Below are 15,067 nucleotides of genomic sequence, written 5' to 3'. Positions count from 1 at the left end.
TTAATATAGATACAAAAGAGTAGTAAATTAAATTATGTATTAATTAAATAATACATTATAAATATAAATAAAAATAATGAAGAGTTGTTAAAGAAGATATAAACTTTTCTATAATCATTACTTTTTCTGAAAAGTTTGAACACTTTATTTTTATTTTTAAAATACAAGTTTCATATTAAAAATACAGAATTTTTTTTTTATAATAATTTACTTATTAAAAAATTATAATAATTATTTTTTATTCTAATCTCTAATTCATTTTTATAATAATTTGATTCTAATAATTATATTATCTATTTTGTTATAAATATTTTAATATAGATACAAAAGACCAAGTAAATTAAATTATGTATTAATTAAACAATACATTATAAATATAAATAAAAATAATGATAAATTGTTAAAGAAGATATAAGTTTTTCTATAATCATTACTTTTTTTGAAAAATTGAACATTTTATTTTTATTTTTAAAATACAAGTCTCATGTTGAAGATGCATTGGTTTTTTTTTAATAATAATTATTTATTGAAAAGTTATAATAATTATTTTTTATAATTTTTTAAATACAAGGAGTTGCAGAGTTTTTCTTTGCATTCAATATTATTTTAACATCTTATTTTAACTTTTCACCTGCATATTTTGTTTCCGTTACTCTGCCTTCATCTTCTATACTTCTGCAATTCTCTTCTTTGTACTTAAAAAAACTCTAATTCTCACATACTTTTATTTCATATTTGAATAATGCTACATCTTTATAGTTAATATTTTTATTTTCTCAGGTAGGATTTGACTCTCACGAAGAGGCTTGAATATAATTTTATCTTCCAAAGGTTTACATTTATGATTATATTAGTGTTTGATTATTAGACTATTTGGATAAATAATCATAGTCCTTAATTTTATTCATATGAAGTATTTCTTTGCATTCAATATTATTTAAACATTTTATTTTAATTTTTCACTTTCATTTATGTTTCCGTACTTTTGTCTTCATCTTCTCTTATTCTCTTCTTCTGCATTTTCTTACTTAAAAAAAAAAAAAAAAAAACTCTAATTCTCACGTACTTTTCTTTTATACTTGAACGACACTACATCTTAACATGTATATACTTTTACATAACATTAGACACTTCTCTTCTTCTCTTATCTAAAATTATCCCCTCTTGTTAATAATTTCAAATATTTTCTTAGTTGGTTTACTTTATTTTGTATTTTGACATCTTTATATTTAATATGTTTATTTTCTCATGTAGCACTTGACTCTCACGAAGAGGCTTGAACATAATTTCACCTTCAAGGTTTACATTTATGATTATATTAGTACTCGATTATTAGACTATTTGGACAATAATCATAGTCCTTAATTTTGTTCATATGAAGGTTTTTGAGATATTTGAGATTTGACGAGTACTGTTCCGAACATTATTTTTGTACCGAAGGTTTTTTGTTATTATTTTTTATTTTAATATTTTTACGTCTTTACAATTATTTATATTTACATATTCTCTTGATCAGTGGATAAATCAGTGCCATCGACGTTAATCATAAGTACACGATGATTGAAAATAGTTTTCTTTCTTTTCGTGAAATATATTTATAGTTTTACATTTTTTATTGACATCATCCTCTTCTTCTGATGTTGGCAATATTTGTGCTTTTGAAAGTGGTGATAAAATGTTTGCGATTAATATATTTAAATATAAGTATAGAATTTAATTACAAAAGACAAATATAAAAAAATCTATATAATTCTATAAGGAGAATTTGTTTAAAAAATTAATTATTAGTTTATTTGTTAAATTATTACTGTTGATGTAATTTTTCAACAAAAATAAAGTAAAATTCAAAGATATAGAAAATATCCTTAAACTTGATTAATTAGTGCCTGAGATTAGGAATCTCTAAACACTGTATGGTACAGAAAATAAACTGGAAAATAAAAGACTGAAATTTAAAGTGGTGATCCCCAAATCTGACTTTGTTTTGTTGAAGTTGATTGAAGATGCCTTTTCAGAATAAATCTGAATCCTTAAATAGCCTTTGAAGAAAACGGTTTGAACCGCCGTTTGGTCGGTTACAGCAACCGCTGTCAACCGACCATCAAATTCTCCTCAATTGACACGTGTTACAACTTCCTTCAACCTCCCCAAACCTCTCACGCCTTAAACCGTCCCAGAAATGCCATTCGCCCGACCTGCTTCTTCGCCCGACATCATTTGGGCCGACCTCCGCATCAGCCGCCCTCCGTCTTTGACCGACTTTAATTGGTCCGACCATGGACCAACCAAATGTGGTCCCGACCATGGACCAACCGACCGGCTCTATTTGCCTTATCTCTTTAGGACAGACTGTCCTCTGGACAGACCTCCGTATCTGTCCGTACCTCTTCCTTGCCCGACCTTTCTCTTGACAAACCTTCGCGTCTGCCCGACTTCGTCTTTCACCCGATCTACGGTTTACCCGACTTGGGTACACCTTTTTCAGACTCCGCCCGACCTTTCTTCCTTCCCGATCCTTGCATCTGTCCGATTGCACCCGACTTCTGGGTCATTTAACTTATATCCAGACCCATCCAGAATCCCACTGCCATTATTTATTATTATTATTTTTTGTGCTTAACAATAAGCCTCCTCCTCAAGACTCCTAAACATCACTTTCAGTGATGTTTTAGGAGTTTGCAGGTCAGCATCTGAGGCTACATCAGCCTCAGATCCGACCTCCATCTTCTGAGGCTACGTTGGACCCGACCTCCATTTATTGCGGACTGGTGGTGGTCTGCACATTGATCGATCTTGCACTACCATCTCTTCAGCATCTCCCCCCTGACGGAAGTCATGATTATTTTCTGTAAAAAAGGATTCTAACCTTCTTGCCGTGGATGCTAAACTGGCCAGATCTTGAAAGTCGTGGGCTGTCAGGGCCTCGCGAAGTCTGGTATGCATGTTCCTGACCACCAAATTGGTCATTTCGCTTTCATTGATCATCGTAGGACATCGTCCCTTCATCAATCGCATCCTCTCTATGAATTGGTAGCCGGTCTCTTCCGGCATCTGCGTGATCTCCAGAAGGTCTATCAGTGAGACTGTCGGCAGAGGATTAAAGAACCTTGCATGAAAATCTGCCTCTAAATCTTCCCAAGTTTGCAACTGTCCAGGCGGCAGACTGGCATACCAAGAAAAAGCTGTTCTTGTGAGCGACAACCCAAACAATTGTAACTTGTGAAACGGATTGTTGCCTACTTCTCCCAATTGAGCCGTGAAGCGACCCACATGCTCAATGGTAGAGGCTCCGTCTTCTCCCGAAAAAGAATAGAAGTCTGGTGGCCTATAATTTCTCGGGAGAGGATGATCGTTAATGATCCTTTCTGGAAATGGCCTCTGATAAACCGGCCTGTTCACCGTTTGCGGATTCATTCCGAAATGCACCCGCAGAACTTGAGCAATATCCTCCGGATCTACTCTGGGTGGAATATGGTCGAACACTGGAATGTGATCGTGAGTCTGACCTCCCAATCTTTCTTCTCTGGAGAAGGCTGGTTCGGCTGGGATGGGATTATGAGTCTGTCCCTCCAACCTTTCTTCTCTAGAGAAGGCTGGTTCGGTTGGAATGGGATTATGAGTCTGTCCTCCTAATCTCTCGTTCGGCTGGGTATTATCAACCCTCGGTCCCAAAGGAACATTATCTGGGAAAGTTAGAGGAATCTTCCCCATATCTGTTCGGTTGAAAGTTGTGACGCTTGGAAATGTACTATCAACATATGATGGTTCTGCAAACGTTGATCCTGAGAAAGTCGCCTGAAAACGAGAAGGTGACACGGCTGGAAGCATGTTTGGATACAGGGTGAATCTGGAGAATGCCTGATCCAACATGTTTTGCATTAGATTTTGTTGTTCACGCAACATGTTCGTTTGTTGCTCACGCAACATGTTCTGCATAACCAAAGTGTGCTGGTTGTTCATTTGTTGAACATAAGACCACCAATCAGTTGGTGGTTGTGGGATTTCCCCGGCATTTGGCACAATAGGTGGTGGAACGGATTCTCCCACCGGTGCCGAAGATGATTGAGGTTGTGAACCTGCCATATGGACCCTTCCGATGATACGGCCGGATCTTAGACGTTTGAAATTATCGCCGGAATTGGAATGAGCAATTTTGTCTTGCTCCCACTGTGGTCGCCAATTTGTTGATGTAATTTTTCAACAAAAATAAAGTAAAATTCAAAGATATAGAAAATATCCTTAAACTTGATTAATTAGTGCCTGAGATTAGGAATCTCTAAACACTGTATGGTACAGAAAATAAACTGGAAAATAAAAGACTGAAATTTAAAGTGGTGATCCCCAAATCTGACTTTGTTTTGTTGAAGTTGATTGAAGATGCCTTTTCAGAATAAATCTGAATCCTTAAATAGCCTTTGAAGAAAACGGTTTGAACCGCCGTTTGGTCGGTTACAGCAACCGCTGTCAACCGACCATCAAATTCTCCTCAATTGACACGTGTTACAACTTCCTTCAACCTCCCCAAACCTCTCACGCCTTAAACCGTCCCAGAAATGCCATTCGCCCGACCTGCTTCTTCGCCCGACATCATTTGGGCCGACCTCCGCATCAGCCGCCCTCCGTCTTTGACCGACTTTAATTGGTCCGACCATGGACCAACCAAATGTGGTCCCGACCATGGACCAACCGACCGGCTCTATTTGCCTTATCTCTTTAGGACAGACTGTCCTCTGGACAGACCTCCGTATCTGTCCGTACCTCTTCCTTGCCCGACCTTTCTCTTGACAAACCTTCGCGTCTGCCCGACTTCGTCTTTCACCCGATCTACGGTTTACCCGACTTGGGTACACCTTTTTCAGACTCCGCCCGACCTTTCTTCCTTCCCGATCCTTGCATCTGTCCGATTGCACCCGACTTCAGGGTCATTTAACTTATATCCAGACCCGTCCAGAATCCCACTGCCATTATTTATTATTATTATTTTTTGTGCTTAACAATTACTACTTTTTTCAATGTATAATTTACTAATATTAATTTATTTTGTCCAAAAATAAAATATATTTCACAAAATTAGCAAAATATTTTTAATGAATACTATTGCTTACAAAGAAGGGACATATATATATATTTTCATCTACTTATGCAAATAATCTTTGTTAAAAGTTGTGATAGAATATTTGTGAATAATATATTTAAATGTAATTATAGAATTTAACTATAAAAGACATATAACAGAATATATTTCATAAACCTCTTTGTTTGATTATTAGTTTATTGGTTAAATTACTATCACTTTTTTCATGGTATTATTTAAATAAATTAATTTTTTATATAATATAATTTACAAAATTACTAATATCAATTTATTTTTGTTTATAGTCAAAATAGATTTTTATAAAATTAGCTGAATTTTTATAATTAATTTTAACTTCGATTGTACAATAATATAATATAATATAATATAATCAAATAGTCTAATTTTTATTACTTTTGTCTAATATATTTATATATTTTTTTATTTTAGAGGATTTTTATGCTACATATATTTTTTTAAAAAATAAATAAATAAATAAACATATATATTTATTTTATTTATATGAAAATTATGACAAAATTTATTTTTGTGATTGTTTTTTACGAAAATTTATTCCACCATATAGTATTTATATAAGACATTTCTTAACCTATCTGTAGTATTAAAAATAAATATTCAGTCTTATTCTGTATTTGATTTTAAAATAAATAATAACCGTATAAATTGAACTGAATTTATGGTTAGTCATTAACATTTATTAAAATGAAATTTTATTAATTAAATCAGATGCTAAAATGTACGAGAATGTGAGTGGATAAATATTATAAATTATTACTCTCTTCATTTTATTAATTTAATATTACTTTGATTATTTTAAATAAATTAATTTTTTTCTATATATAATATAACTTAAAAAATTACTAATATCAATTTATTTCGTTTTTAATCAAAATATATTTTATGAATATATTTATATTCATCTTTACGAACTTTTTATTTTTATTTTTAATAGATGGATAACGATCAAGTTTTAAAAAAACTTGCTCGATTAAGATGCCGGAGGCATATGCGAATGAAGGAGTACAATAAGGGAAGAAATTCCGAGCTGAAGGCAGTTATTCAATACATCAAATTGGAATTTCGTTCAATTTGTACTGCTTATAATATTACGAATGAAACTCCATTCTACCTTGATCTACCACCAACCAAAATGGCACAAAGAATGACCCGTGGTTTAAATTGGCAACGATAAAATCATAGGCAAAATGGTACATACTATATTCGATATTAACATTGTTTATTTATTTATTTATTTTTATTGATATAATAAGAATATATATTGTTTAAATTAGTTACATATATTATGTATATTTATAGGTAATTCAGTGAAATTCTGTGACGTCAATGATGGTAAATCAAATGATATGCATGTGATTAATCTCGAAGACGAAGGTATTTAATCTAAGTTATATGTTTTATTTAGATATGATTTTCTTTCAGTCCATGTCTTACAGAAGAGACTATTTATAGTATTCATAACGCACAAGTGATAGTAGTAAATAAAATATACAGATTAGTACCTCATAGTTACCAACTAATATTGTGTTATAATGTGATCATCGAAGATTCACGTGATTCCGACGAAGATTTTCTGCGCGAATTCCACAATATTGTCCCTCTAAATGGATTAGATTGTCATGTGAATAGAGAAGACCAACTCATTGGTATATTGAACTATAAGCGTATATATATAGTGATAATAATATGCTAATCTTATATTTATAATTTATAATTTATTTTTTTACATTGTTGTGCAGATGTATTCGGACTGATTGTTTACGTGAATGATTGGTACTTATCGGAGAATAGTTATCTCATGCGTGAAATTATTCTTCTTGATACAAGGTAAATTGTTACTTTCTATTTTTTTTTATTTTTTTTATTTTTTTTGTTTTCGTTTTTTTTAAAAGTATATTTTAGTACTATATTTACTTTTGTTGCCTTTGTATATATACAACTAAGTATGACAGTTGTTCGCATGATTCTACGTATCAAACATGCTATGGATGATGGTGAAATGCTAAAGAATATTGTTACGTATGAAATTTATAATTAGGTTAAAAAGCCCAAGTTAGAAGAAAAAATGGGCCTATAATTGGGTTTGTTGGACTGATCGAGGGGTGTTTCAAAAAAATCGGGTGAAATAAACGTATTTCTAAAGAAATAGCGGGTCGGAAGGTCCGCAAGTCGGAAGGTCCATAGGTTGGAAGGTCCACAGGTCGGAAGGTCCACAGGTCGGAAGGTCTGCGGGTCGAAAAGTCCGCAGGTCGGAAGGTCCGCAGATCGGAAAGTCCACGGGTCGAAAATTCTGCAGGTCAGACAGTTTACAGGTCGGGAGGTCTGCAGGTCGGGTGGTCCATGAGGCGGAAAGTCTGCGAGTCGGACGGTTTACAAGTTGGATGGTCTGAAGGTCGGTTGGTCAGTAGGTCGGACGATGTGTAAGTCTGAAGGTCTGTGGTCGGGCCAACAAGTCGGGTGGTCTGCGAGTCGGGAGGTTTGCAGCTGGACCAATAAGTCGGAATGTTTGTGGTCGGACCAACATGGCGGAAGGTTTGCGGCTGGACCAATAAGTCGGAACGTTTATGGTCGGACCAACATAGCGGAAGGTTTGCGGTCGGTCCAAAGAGTCGGAAGGTTGGATAGGCAAGTCGGTTGTTGTGGAGGTCGGAGACTGTTGAGAGCGAGTGAGAGTAATAGTGTGGTCGGCTGAGGGCACGTGTCAGCAGAAGAAGAGTTAGCAGACGGTTGAAAAAGAGGCGTTGTAACCGTTCGGGTGGCAGTTTCCAGTACCGTTTTTGAAGAGTATTTATGGATTGAGATTTGCAACTGACAGAGGATCTTCAATAATCTTCAAACGACGACAAAGTCAGTGATTCAGGGATCATCATTTAATTTCCAGTATTTTACTTTCCAGTTTATTTTCTATACCGTATAGTGTTTAGAGATTCCTAATCTCAGACGCTAAATATATCAAATTCGAAGATAATTTTCTATTTTCGGATTTTACTTTTTATTGTTGAAAAAACACATCAACAATTTGGCGACCAGTGGGAGAAAGGCAAGATTGCTAATCCTACATCAACAGAGAATTTCGTATGACTGAGGTCTGGCCGAATCATCAGAAAGATCAATATGGCAGGCTCACAACCTCAATCATCATCAGTACCGGTGGGAGAAAATGTTTCACCACCCGTCATGCCAAATCCATGGGAGATTCCCCAACCACCTACCGATTGGTTGTCTTATGTTCAACAATTGAACAATCAGCAAACTTCGGCGATGCAAAATATGTTGCGCGAGCAACAGAACATCATGTTGCGCGAGTAGCAAAATCTCATGTAGAACATGTTAGATCAAGCTTTGTCAAGGGTTACCCTCCAACCCACTCAGACTCCGCCAGGAATATCACCATCAAGAATGCAAGTCAATTGCGCAGGACCATCATATGTTGACAGTACATTTCCAAACGCTACGACGTTCAACCGAACAGATAGGGGAAAGACTCCTTTAACTTTCCTTAATAATGTTCCTTTGGGACCAAGAGTTGACAATCTGTAACCAAACGTTGTCAGGGAAGAGAGGCAAGGAGCACATGTACAAGATCCCATCTTCATCCCTGATCAACAACACCCTCGTGTAGATCCTGAAGAGATTGCGCACGTTTTGAGAGTGCATTTCGGCCTGAATCCTCAGATGGCCAACCGCCCTGCTTATTAAAGGCCTTTCTCCGAAAGGATCATTAACGACTATCCACTGCCAAGGAATTATCGACCACCTGATTTTCATGATTTTTCAGGGGAAGATGGATCCTCCACCATAGAGCATGTGGGTCGCTTTACAGCACAGTTGGGGGAAGTTGGAAATAATCCTTTTTATAAACTGCAATTATTTGAGTTATCTCTCACCAGAACAACTTTCTCATGGTTGGTAAGCCTGCCACCTGGGCAAATACAAACTTGGAAAGGATTGGAAATGGCGTTCCATGCTAGATTCTTCAATCCTTTACCAACCGTTTCTCTTACCGATTTATTGGAATTGAAGCAATATCCAGAAGAGTCAGCCTCACAGTTTATTGAAAGGGTGTGCTTGATGAAAGGCCGTTGTCCTACTATAATCAATGAAAAAGAAATGACCAATTTAGTGGTCAGAAATATGCATGGCCGCCTAAGAGAGGCGCTAAATGCTCATGATGTGGAAGATCTGGCAAGTCTTGCTTCCAAGGCTGGACGTTTAGAGTCTCTTTTTAGAGAAAAGGATCAGAATTTCAGGCGTAATAAAGTTCAACATATGGCAAGCATGGAAACAGAAGCATACGACTTTGATTATAATCAAACAGAAGAAATGGCAGCCGAAATCATTTCAGGAAAGCCCTGTGTGTGCTCTAAGTTAAAGCCAGTGCCAGAGACCGACGATACAGGGCAGACTTATGAAGTGGGCCATTAAATTAGCGCATTTCGATTTGTATCATTCCCCTCTAAGGGCGGTGAAAGGCCAAGCAATAGCAGATTTTTTGGCAGACTTCTCGGGTCGTGAACAGGAACCGACTGGGTGTATATCTTATATAAGTACCCGAAATTGGTTAATATTTTTTAATGGTTCTACTTCAGGAGACAGGTCGGGTGCAGGAGTTCTGTTGGAAGGACCGGACGGTCAAAGGGTCAAATTGCAGTTGCAATTAGAAGCCATGACCCACAATTCAGCAGAATATGAGGCTTTAATCTTGGGATTGGATGCTTTAATACCCAGGAAAGTTTAGTCGGTTATCATAAAAGGGGATTCTCAGTTGGTAATTAACCAAGTAAACAAACAATATGTTTGCAATTATCCCCATTTACGCAGATACAAGGATGTGGTAGGTCGGTTGCTATCAAAGACCTCCGAAGTGATAATTAAGTTCATCCCTAGAAAGGAATATCAATTTGCGGATGAATTAGCTCAAAAAGCTTGCAAGGGAATCTCAAAAGATATATGTGCAGGTCAGCCCTGAGACAAAGACGGGAACCGACTGGAGGACAGAACTTGTCATGTATCTACAAGATCCAGGAGCAAATGTACCGATTTGAATTCGACTGAAAGCTTTGCGATTCCAATTGGTAGAAGGGGTACTATATAAAAGGACATTCGAGGGATTACTACTGAAATTTTTGGGGTCCAAACAGGCTTTGGAGATGATGACAGAAGTACACAGTGGGATCTGTGGAGCTCATCGGGCAGGTTTGAATATGAGATGGGCTATTCATCGGTTGGGTTTCTTTTGGCCAAAGATTTTTTAGGATTGTATACAATTCGCCAAAGGTTGTCAAGAATGCCAGAGGCATGGGCAGTTGAATCACTTGCCAGTCACAGAGTTACAAACTATGGTAAAACCATGGCCCTTTAAATCTTGGGCTATGGATATCATTGGTAAAATTCATCCCCCCTCGTCCAAAAATCATTGTTTTATTCTTGTTGCAACAGATTATTTCACCAAATGGGTGGAGGCGATCGCTTTGAAAAATGTGGATCAAAAGGAGGTGATAGATTTTGTGTTGAATCAAATCATATATAGGTATGGTATTCCTCATTCAGTAACAACCGACCAAGGTCCGGTCTTTACTAGGGAGAAGTTTTTAAGCTTCTTGGCAGAGTTTGGTATTCATCTGAATCATTCTTCGTCTTATTATCCCCAAGCTAATGGGCAGGCAGAAGCCGCTAACAAGATCATTATTGGGATTATCAAGAAAACGATTGAAGGAAACCCAAGGAAATGACATTTGTTGTTATCTCGAGCCTTATGGGCGCATAGGAATAACAAAAATTCTGCCACAGGGTTTTCACCATATCAACTCACCTTTGGACAAGATGCTTTGTTGCCAGCCGAAGTTCAAGTTTCATCTGGACGTACAAACTTTACCACGGATGATTTTACTGAGGAATATCAACAAATTATGTTATAACAGTTGTAAGATTTAGATATCAATCGACTCAATGCAATTGATCAAATTGTGAAGCAGGGTGAAATTAGGGCTAAGATTTATGGAAAGAAAGTTTTTTACAGAACATTCAAAGAAGGAGACCTGGTCTGGAAGACTATCCTTCCTACATATAAGAAGATTGATCAATTAGGAAAGTGGTCTCCGAATTGGGAGGGACCATTCATAGTTCAAAAGGAGATCGGAAATGGCGCATTTATTATTATAAATCAAGAAGGTAAAAGGGTACATGACTGTATTAATGCTAAATATCTGAAGAGGTACTTTCCTGCCTTTTCAGATAACAAGAAAGCATGAAACAGTAATTTTATTCAGAACCCGTTTGCCAAGGGTTCGGACCTAACGAGTGTTCATTAATTATCAGATGTTGAGTCGTGCAGGGGATTACTTTTTTATGAGTCAGAATCTTCATTCCAGTGATTAGGGATTAGTTCTGGTTCTTCATCAATAAGGTCTTCTAGGCTAGGTCGGTACTTCTCCCACTGATCTTGCATATTCTCAAGATCATAGTCGGTGCGAGCTTTCATATCTGTCACGGCTTGGCGCTCACGATCAACAAGAGTGCGTAATCTTGAAAAGACTACGCGCTGATTGGAGAAGGTATGATCCCATCCAAGGTCTAGGAGTATGGCTGTCACACGGTGTTCAATCAAATCCATGTGATGATCAATGTCGGGAAGGCGATTTTGTATATCCCGAAGAGTCTCATATCCTTCTAGCACGTTTTCCATGAGGCGAATAACACGATGGATGGTTTTCCTGCCTCGTTGGGAAAATCTAAATTTGAAATCCAATTGTTTGAGTATGCATAACAGATCCTCGGCATGGCCTCCAACTGGATGATTACCCACAAAAAAGGGTTGAATAACACCTTGCCAATTGTTTACAGGAACGTGAAGATGATTGTGTGGCATGCTAATCTTTATTTGCAGGCGTGTTCAAGGTCCAATTGGTGATTAAACTTTTGTTCGTTGATTTGCAAGGAATGCAAGTGTTTATAAGGGAGACGAATTGATTGGTTCCCTGGAGGGTCGGAATTTTGGAAAGTGATCCTTAACAATAGGACAAAAATTTATTTACCAAGTCAAAGTTTCCAAAATTTTACAGAAGAGATCCTAAAGCAATTTTAATCTGGGATCATTTATCTTCTGTTATGGAAAGTTGCCTGTTATTGGCAACCAACTGGTACTGTCTTATAAGTTGGGATCGGGCGTGAATCTTTAATTCCTAGTCCAGGTCGGCTGCATTGTTCTTGTACCGATCAATCAGGCATTGTTCGTCGCTTATGTGGCCTTCCAGGACAGACATTTCTTGATGAAGCGCTCTCAGTTCTGCCTCTTTTTGTTGGATTGATTCTTCTATTTGTGCTTTGGCGTTAGAAAGGCCTTCTAGTCTGCCAGTCGCTTGTTGAATGGATTCTTTGGTTTTGATCAAGGAAGCCTCCAGATTTATTTGATCCAGGTCGGGCAAGGGCGTCTCAGTTGTCAGAAGTTGAGCGAACAGAATTTCATTTCGGAGTTCAGATAGTCCCTCCATCAGTTGGTGAAGAATGGGGGCGGCAGCCGATTTTGAAGAAACTTGAAATAAGAGATCACCAATGGTTTGAAGAAGACCATTAAGCAAGTCTGATCTCAGGTCGGGGAAAGGTTGATCAACCGCCTGCGCGATTATAGTTCGGGTGTCCGTCGGAACTGGAACAGCCGACAAGAGGGCTAGATCAGGACATCCCTGGAAAAATGGATGTTTATTTCAGATTACATGAAGCACAAATATTGAGGATTGATTGGGGAAGTTTTACTTACTTCTGGACGGATCGTGGTAGTGGAAGGCGCCAAGAGTGTTATAGGTCTGGAAGGTTGGGCGGTTGGGATTGCGATGGCCGACTCGTCCGCTGCTTCAAATGGACGCTGTGGTATTGATCTGGGTCCCTGAATGATAGAGATATTGTGTGTTAAAGGTTACGTAAACACTAGCTTGTAATTTGAAAGAGGGAATCTCAAGTGTCTACCAGATTAACAGAGGTTTCTGAATCAGAAGAGGGGATTTCTTGTAATTCTTGTAAAAGACCCCTCGGTTGAGCAGGTGCATGTGCTTCTTCTTGTCTGTCTGCTCCTAGAGGAGGGTTTGCTGCCCTTGGGTCGGGAGCTCTCAGGTCGGTTACCTCCAGGTCGGCTGCCCCCAAGTCGGCTGCTCCTTGGTCGGGCGCGTCTAGGGCGGCCGCAGTAGGTTCGTCGAGAGCAATTTGAACGGCCGCATCAGAGACATTTTTGTCTTTTGAAGCGACCACATCAGAGGCGACTGCAGTAGAGGCAGATGCAGGGGTGGCCATTGGCGCCATGTTAGGCAGAGATGGGTCTGAAGCAACATAAGGTAATCTACCCATCTCTGAAGCAGTCGCCTCACTGTGGGATGAGACCCTTGTTGTTGCCAGTTCGGCTGGTGAAGGCGTTTTCTTTGAGGCCCGGCATTTGGTCGGGGGTTCAGGTTCGTGAAGTTGGTCGGTTGGTGGCTCTGCTGATTTGTTTGGGTCTGAAGCAGGTTGGACGGTCGCCCTGGCCGAAGTTGGACCTGAATATGAAAATAATGATTAATAGCATGGTAAGGAAAGAATCAGGTTAAGTTGAGAATATGAGAATATACCTGGATGAGGTCGGTCTTTACGGGGGCCCGACCTGATGGGTGGTCTATCAATGTCGGTTGATTATTTCCAGAGAAGGGAATAACTTGAGTCTGAGAAGCTCTTCTTTTCCTCTGTGGAGTGCCCGATCCAGTGCCCTGAGTGATTAATTTCCTTCGGGTGTTGGTAAGTGGGGTCGCCCCTAATATTAGCGCAGGCTGGGGTAAAAGGATACCTAGCAGGAAATCTTTGTCAGGAGTAATTAAGGCCCAGGTGACCGACCACCATTCGCGAAAGGTTTCAATTGAAGCTGGAGATGTTCTGAAAGGAATGTAGGAGTTGAAAATTATGTAATTGGTAAGCTGGGAGACATAAGGGGCGATCAATTCAGGAATGACTCTCCCATCTGGACTTTGAATTATTAAATGTGGATGGGCGATAGGACCAGGCAAGCCTTGTTAGCATCCAAATTGGCGTGTCAAAAACTAAGGCTGATAGCTGAAGGTATAAAACGCTTTGTGACCTTTCTTATCAATTTTATTACTGACAAATAAGGACCTGGGCTTAAGAGCAGCATCCCAAGAGAAGGAATAAGTGGGATGAGGAAGTGGGTCTGGTTCGGAGAAAGGTGAAGATACAGGGAATGGCCAAAACAGGCCAGACGCATAACCGATATACCTTCTGTGTATGTAAAAATGGGAGTTATTACGCTCATCGGCTAGAATGGCAATTATGATAGAGTCGGATGCTTGGAGGTTGTTGCGACCTAAACAAAGTCAGTGATTTGGGGATCATCATTTAAATTTCCAATATTTTACTTTCTAGTTTATTTTATGTACCGTACAGTGTTTAGAGATTTCTAATCTCAGACGCTAAATATATCAAATTCGAAGATAATTTCCTATTTTCGAATTTTACTTTTTATTGTTGAAAAAAACACATCAACAATTTGGCGACCATAGTGGTGCAATAGGGCGGTGGCCGAGTTGAAACACTTCAGGGAAAGAAAGACAGAACCACAATTCTAAAAACCAAAAAGGGCCTGATGCGGCAGTATCTAATTTTTTACCATCCTTATCTGTAAGACGGGTGCTAACCCTGGACAGTCCTTAAAAAAGATTGGCAAGGAAGAGGGTACCCAACGAAAAGAAACGACCCGAAGCTATATGTATGGCTAGATCAATGTGAGAAGGAAAGACACATTTCGAAGGGGAAATTATGACATACTTACAGAGCCAAAAGAGCAGGAAGGCTGTATGCTCCCAGTCGGTCACAGGGGTCCCGTCTGCTCCTTGCTAGTCGATTAAAAATTTGGTCCAGCCCTATTCCTTAACGCTAGCCAGTGACCAGCCCAAATGGTCTGCATTGGGCTCTTGCCCATCT

This window comes from Andrographis paniculata, unplaced genomic scaffold, assembly GCF_009805555.1.
Source record: "Andrographis paniculata isolate CXL003 unplaced genomic scaffold, ASM980555v1 Contig59END, whole genome shotgun sequence".
Taxonomy (NCBI): domain Eukaryota; kingdom Viridiplantae; phylum Streptophyta; class Magnoliopsida; order Lamiales; family Acanthaceae; genus Andrographis; species Andrographis paniculata.
Note: the sequence above shows the minus strand (reverse complement) of the source record.